This window comes from Eutrigla gurnardus (genome assembly GCF_963514095.1).
Source record: "Eutrigla gurnardus genome assembly, chromosome: 5".
In the NCBI taxonomy this organism is placed as follows: domain Eukaryota; kingdom Metazoa; phylum Chordata; class Actinopteri; order Perciformes; family Triglidae; genus Eutrigla; species Eutrigla gurnardus.
The window spans coordinates 16,091,161-16,098,813 of NC_139919.1; the positions used below are offsets into that span (position 1 = coordinate 16,091,161).

At 39.5% G+C, this 7,653-nt stretch overlaps 1 long non-coding RNA gene across 1 annotated transcript; it reads left to right on the top strand.

The window, feature by feature from the left end:
• The first annotated feature begins 4,356 nt into the window (after positions 1 to 4,356).
• On the top strand, positions 4,357 to 6,517 carry LOC311013186. Its single transcript, XR_014597115.1, has 3 exons — positions 4,357 to 4,425; positions 5,571 to 5,646; positions 6,042 to 6,517. It is a non-coding gene; the product is annotated as an uncharacterized lncRNA (long non-coding RNA).
• The last annotated feature ends 1,136 nt before the right edge of the window (positions 6,518 to 7,653 follow it).

Genomic DNA, 7,653 nt, shown 5'->3' on the forward strand with positions numbered 1-7,653 from the left:
GATCGCTCAATTAGAGTCATGTTGGTCTCCAAGCTTCGTTTTTGATCTCCAACTCCTGAGGGAAATATCAGCCTCTTTAGCTGCTAAATGATCCACCATGTTCACCGGCTACTCGTGAACTGTGTATGCCTGCTGTTTGGTGCTGAGCTGTCGGTGTGCAGGGTTTTCTTTAGCCTTTTCACTGAAAACAGCTGCCTGCTGCTGGCGAAAACAAAATCAATGTTGTTGAACCCAAGCTGGACAGCCAAGGGGAGCTGCAGAGCCGGGTTATAAGTGAACCCTATCATGTGAATTTTTTACTCCAAAATAGAGATACATATGAAAGCCAGTTGGTATTAGAATGCTGTGGTCAAAGCTATTCATTTAACCATATACTACAAAAATCTTACAAAAGGTAATATATTCTTCCTTCGAACAAGCTGAATAAAAGGCTGAAACCTCCTCCTCCAAGCTCCATGGATCAAATTAAGTTAAAACCTTTGTCTTTTTCTTCTTTCTTATATTATTCGTATGAATTCGTTTTTCCTTTCTTTGAACAATTTGTAAAGTCTTATGAGAAAGCTCAAAATGCTTGATTTAAGGATGTAGCCATTTTAAATTCTCAAAATCATCCCAATCATATATGTGTTGCCTTTATTGCAAGGTATATCGTCTTAAAGCTATTTTTGCATTTTCATTACATCTCTGAATATTTTGGAATATCAGAGACTCGGGTCAATTATTTTCATAGTTCTTATTGGAGACTCCGGCCCATCTTGTAAATGGCTGTATTGCCATGTTTAAGGTGCAGAGTTATATTTGAAATTATGCCTCTCTGGGGATGAAGTCCATTTCCCTACAAGGTTGTTACGCAATGGAGATAAGGATTTTTGCACTTTACGGCTAATATACTGTAGGTTCCAGTTTCACCTCTGTAATTCTCGTATTGATTTCAATTTAATTATTCCTCTCCCATGAGACAAAATCCATTTGGTACTTAATGAGATCATCTCATGTGCAAATGGACTCCGAGATGTCCATGTAATGATTTCACCTAAAAACTGTAAATATCTAAAGACAACTTCACAACAATGTCATCCAGAGTTAGAAAGCGAACAAGAAAGTGTGACAGCTTATGTCAAAACGTAGTCCTGCGTAATATTTTATGCTGAATACAAAAATATTATATTGTACAATTAAACATTGCTCAGTTATTTTGAACATTTTTCAATATGCTACATGCTGGCAGGGGAGAGAGTGTCTTAAAAGTCTTAAAACAATAATCATATTAAGAATCAGGATTCATAAGATTTTGTATTTGTGTGTATTTATATTAGGGCTGCAACGATTCATCGAGTTACTCGATTAACTCGATTATGAAAATTCCTCGAGGCAAAACATCTGCCTCGAAGCCTCGTTAAATTCCTATGACGCGCCTATGTGCAGGGATCTGATTGTTCCACACGGACGTTGTTCAGGAAGCACACCAGCGCGTCATACACGGTCATTCATTCTGAATTTAGTTGGCGCGATGGCGGAAAGTCAGACTCCGTAAAGAATGTCCGTAAACGACAGAGAGTATCAAAAGTTTGGGATCATTATATATTGAAGGAGGAAGAGAATGACGTTTTTAGAGCGTCATAACTCCGTAATGGTTTGCGCTAGAAACATGCGTTTTTTTCCCTCTTAAACTAGAGAAACGGGGCTAAACAACGGTACCCTGCTTGCCCATGTGAGCGATTTATTTCTGACAACAAAACGAATGCGTAAAGTAGTAAAATGTGTGACTAGATGTCTCCTCGTCTCCGTGGCGCATTTCTCCGTTTTGTTTATGTATATCGATCACTTCTCATCCGCCATCTTGCGAGTGACGTATAGAGTTACGTTTATGCATCGGACGCTCGTATTGGCTCCCGTAGCGGCTTTTACAGCCAATCGGAAAGCCTGATTTACGCTTGGCTGTGAGTTGTTGTGTTTGCCCAAACGGACGGAGGAGTTCAAAGCAGAGAAAAGAATGGTCAAACAGTTACTGTAGTGATAGAGAAAGCTAAATACATAAATGGCACAGAAGAAGTACACTATATACACACATATTTAGGGCAGGGAGAGGAAAGGGCCATTGCTGGCAAAACAAAACGTAAATTAAATGTTATCCATGTTTTATCCAAGTTGATTTAACTGTATTGTTGTTAAATTCTCACTGGCACTTAATAAATGGGCTTAGTTTTGGAGCCAAATTTTGTAGTTGGAATGAATACCTCTGTTTATTTTTTTTAGAAATGCTTGATCATTTTACAGCCACATCATTTTCGTTATGCATTATTTGTTTTGGTTGTTTAAAAACGCAATTTTTTTTTATCCGATTCCTCGATTAATCGATCGATAAAGTGCTAAATTAATCGATTACAAAAAGAATCGATAGCTGCAGCCCTAATTTATATTGATTATTGGTGAAGCCAAAGCAATTAATTCTATTTATTTAATTTACCAGATCGATTTAGTTGAATCGGTAGGACTGACAATCGATTCATCGATGCATCGCATGATAATAATTATAATATAAATTAAATTAAATTTGTGGAAAATATTAAAATTCAACAACTCAGTTAAATACTGTACTGACATCGTTTTTCTCCATTAGTGAAGTTTGCTTCTAAAAAGGTGTAGTTTGATTTAATATGAAAATATCAGGAATTTAAACAAGCACATTTTTCTTTTTGTCCTTTTTTTAAATACCAGCATCACTTTTGTGGTGTGCTTCAAGATAATTCATGGTTATGGACACGGGCACCTTGTTTCTCACTGCAAGAGCTAAAGTTGAAGTCAGACTTTCCATGTCCATGAGTACCCAAGGATCCATCAGCAGTGTTTCCTCTAACATCTGTGCTAGAGACCAGAGATAAAGACATTTTCAAAAGTCTGTGTTCAGCTTTCAGTGGTTTTGTAGCTTTTAACTGAATCCCTGTGGTTTCCCTCCTGCATGCCCTTTTGTATTTTCAGACATGTGAATTTCATCATCAGAAGGTGTACACGTAGGCTCTGTGTGGACGTACATTTACTACCAATTTGTTGACTGCAAGAACCTATCCGGCTTGTCCTCAAGGCCACTAAGATACAAGTGGTACTGTAGCAATCCACAGCATACATGTGGAATACCTCCTCCAAGCAGACAGTAGAAACAGAACTGCTATGCGTCCGTGGTGCCCCCAGCAGTACGTGTAGTAGCGATCCAACCAATCACAAAGCTCTTATTCTATCATGGTTCTGGATGAGCAGAACATTTTCACTTTTAGAGATCCCTGGTCTCAATGAGCCATATCTTTAGCTTTGTTTTATTGTATTATAACAGCTGGTGTACATGGCTCCAGACTACTTTTTTTCCACCACTGCCCTGTCCCCGTTTTACTTAAACTTTAAAAAACACAAACAATTTTTAGATGCAATTTGGCCTCTGCATTTAACCAATTCTCAGCATTTTTAGGAGGGGTAGGCTATCCAGGAAGCAATGTGGGGTTCAGAGTATTGCACAAGTACACTTCGACTAGCGAAAACAATAGTCGCAGTAACAGTAAGCTTATGGTTAAAGGACACCCTCTACCCACTGACACACAGCCATCCCACTTTGTTGTCGTCATCTGAAGTGATTATTTACACTAAAACACACCATTCAAATCATTAGGAAATAAAAGATTGGACGGTATTGATCAACTATTCTTTCGATCACCATACACACTAAAAAATGTTGGGTTATTTTGGTAACCCAATTTATGGGTTGTTAGTGTTGGGTTAAATTGTTGGGTTATTTTTATAAAGAGTAACCCATTTTCTTGGTTATATGGCTATTATTTTAACCCAATTTCTGGGTTTTCAAGGATATGCACCATTTTTGGGTTGTTTTTCAGAGAATAACTCATTTTTTGGGTTAGAGGCTTGTTGTTTTTTTGTTTGTTTTTTTAAATTAAAAAGTAGTTTTTTTTCTTGACGGGGAGTATTTTATGGAGTAATCTCATTAACATTATTTATAATCACACACCTTATATACATGCAATGCGTCCTTTACCTTTTAAAGAGGTACTAAATACTTAAGCATGCTGTATATGAATACTGTGATCATACACAACAATGTTGGTGGTAATAGTAATAATAATAATAATAATGATAATAATAATAATAATAAAAAAGAAATCATGATTCGATGTGGGGAAATTGGCTCAATGGCTGTCTGCCGTTTGAAATAAATTCTCTGGAAAGGATGGGCAATGCTTCGAAACAGTGCAGTGAGCCTGGAATCCTAGAAGAAGAAGAAGAAGAAGAAGAAGAAGAAGAAGAAGAAGAAGAAGAAGAAGAAGTGCAGTGGGCGGAGTTTGGAACTTGTGGCGTAGTTCAAATCTCAACACTTCTCGTTTGACTTGGATCACCGCCTCCCGCGTTTTTCCTGATTCTCCGGTAAGTGAACTCCATTGTAAAGGATTCGCCTCGTGTATTCAAAGTATGGATATGTTGTTAGCAAAGATTGTATAACATTACACGCTTGTACACTATTGATATCACGTAAACTTTTTTCTGTGTCCATGTGTCCCCGTTGCTAACTTAGTTTAGCACAATTCGTTAAACAACATTTGGACTTTCGTGTTGTTTCGCACTTCTCTTTCATCTTTTGGTCTCAACTTCTATTATAGCACGCATTGGTTTCGGCTTCTTGAAAATGACCAACCGTACCACAGTTAGTAGAAGTTAGCGAAGTTGCAACACAGCACAACACAGTAACGTTATGGGGAAAGTACACAGGACACGGGCGCGACAGACGGCGCTTATTATGGTCAATTGAAGCTGCTCCACAAGCACAAGAAAGACGGCCGGTCTATTTTATTTCCTCTACACGCAGCTACGCGGCCCTCCAACAGGTAAAAACCATAGACATATATACATAGACGCCTCATAGACTGACGCCGCCTATTGGAGCCGGCGTATCAGCTTAGCCGCCATCTTGGATGGGTCCCCAATGCGCCCGTCCTGCATTCGTTTCTACTGAGGAAGGTGTATTCCTGACTACAGTAATCGCAACCCCGCAAATTTTTACCGGATTTTCACACGGTAACACACGGCAGAGATTTAGTTATGATACAGAGTGCTGTCACAAAAATTATTAAAAACATTTTTTTTTTTAAATTAACTTGTGAAAGTTAATCCCCCGTGATCTGTTAACATACTGGGCAGGTTATTGCAACCGTAAACTGCACAAAATACGGGCGTAGTTGCTCGCTCTCTGTTTATTCCGATTGACTCTAGTGCTAGCTTAGAGTGAGGAGACCCATCCAAAATGGCGGCGACGCTGCGTTACGTTCCAGCACACTGTGAGGCGTCTACGTATATATGTCTATGGTAAAAACTACATAGAACTGACGTGTTACTTCCGTGCCCGGTGTAGCAGGTAAAAAGACTCCGTCCCCAGTGTGCTTACCCCATAAGTCAAGTTGTGCCTTTTTTCAGCTGTGCGGTATGGCTTCCGCTCGCTGAAGTAGTGAGAGGTAAAGCAGTGAGTTCGATGGTTAGATTATTGTCGAGCTCTTCATTGCTCTGTTCCCCCCCAGGTCATTTTAATGGACAGCTTCGTCGCTGCTAAGTTAGCAGAGTGGCAGTTGCCTGATCTCATTGACAATTTTACAGGTGAGCATGTTCCCCCTTTTGACCCTGACAAAAGTAATATGCCCATTTGTTGGTTCATCAAAGTTTCTGTGTAAGACAGTGGGGCAAGCATATCTATACCTATATCTGTATTTTAAATCAAATGTATTTGTGCCTTATCCTCAAGCTGTTATAAATAAAGATGGGCCAGATAATAATCTTTTAATCCATGTCATTACTCTCAAGTAGAGGAAATATGGACAGTACTCGCCATTCAAAGACTAAGAGTTATTAGTTTCAAGCTTTAAAAATGGCCAGAGCATCCATTAACTAATTAAAAGTTGTAGTGATAATGGTAAAGCATTGGTCAGTGATTCATAATTGTATCAACCTGTGTATAATACTCATGTATTGTTTTTTGTTCTTTTGTCTTCCAGAACAAGACATAGACAAAGAGGCATTTCTTCTGTTAGATGAAGATTCAATCAAAAATCTAATCCCCAAAATTGGCCCCAGGCTAAAGTTCCTTAGGCTCTTCAAAGAACTTGTAAGTCATCTCTACTAGAGCTCTAAGGGCCTTAATGCTGATCTACAATATCTACAATATCAAGGCAGATGGCATTTGTATGTTTTAAATGCAAGAGGCTGATTCAGGGGGATCTCAAGTGTCTCTTCTCACATTCACGGATAATACACAATGTAAATAGTTCAACAACTTATTTCCAGTGTTGTCAAAGCAATTGTAACAGGATATTTTCCTTCATTCGATCTTACAGAAGGCACCTACATAGTGAACATGTAGAGAACCAGGCTCCTGTCCAGCCTGCCAATGTACCTAATCAGCCTGCTAATGTTGATAATGCTGACGAGCTGGCACAAGTTGAAGGTGAACAAGCAGATGAATGGGATGGACTAGAGCAAGAGGGTGAATGGGATGAACTAGAGCAAGAGGGTATCACAGACAGAGTTGCCCTTTTTTTTAGCTCATCTCAGATCCAGGTCATCCCAGACATTTTCCAACATAAACCATGTGGTTCAACAAACCTCAAGCTTAATTGGAGATATTGTAGGCAGACTAAAAACAAAAACTATGTCGCTGTTTAGTCATTTTGGGCATGACCAAAGTCCACAGGTACAAGAGCTCTGGCAGGAGTTTTCTGATGCAGCTGAGCCATTCAAAGGACTGGAGACTGACTATAAACAAATTAAGTACTTTACAAATTCAGGAAACTTCATTCAGCCGGTTGAAGAGTTTTTCCCAGGCGTTTCCTACGTTCAGCATAGGGATTCAGCCACTGGCAGTGTCCGACAACTTGCTGTGACTGATAGCTATCAGCGGATTCCACTCAAGCCCCTTCTCGTTAAGATCTTGGAACTTCCTGGCATTTTACAAGCGATGATGCAATGGCAAGAGAAAGAGAGACATGCACTTCAGGATATATTTGATGGAGAGTTTTGTAAAAGACATCCACTCTTTTTGAAAGAGGTTTCGGTCCCGTTGTTGTTATACAACGATGACTGTGAGACTGTTAATCCTCTTGGATCAAAGACCGGGGTCCACAAACTAGGATTTGTCTATTTTATACTCAAGAGTTTGCCACCAGATCTTCTGTCTAATTTGCAGTCGCACTTCCTGTTGGCAGTATATAAATCAGACGATGCGAAGACATATGGGATTGATGTAATGCTGCGCCCTATTGTTGATGAGCTAAAGACTCTTGAGAGGGATGGCATCACAGTAAACACCCGTAACTATCAAGGCGTTGTGAAATTCTCGATTGTCCAGGTTGTAGGAGATAATTTGGGCTTGAATGGGATTCTTGGCTACAATGAGAGTTTCTCTGGGAACCATGTGTGTCGGCTGTGCACAGTCCACAGAGATGTCCTGAGGGTTCAGACACGGGAAGATTCAAAGCTGTTACGTGATGTTGATAGTCATAAGGCAGATTTGGAGACAAATGACCCCTCCAAGACAGGCCTCAAAAGAGATAGTGTCCTTAACAGCCTGTCTTTCTATCATGTGACAGACAATAAAGCAGTAGACATCAT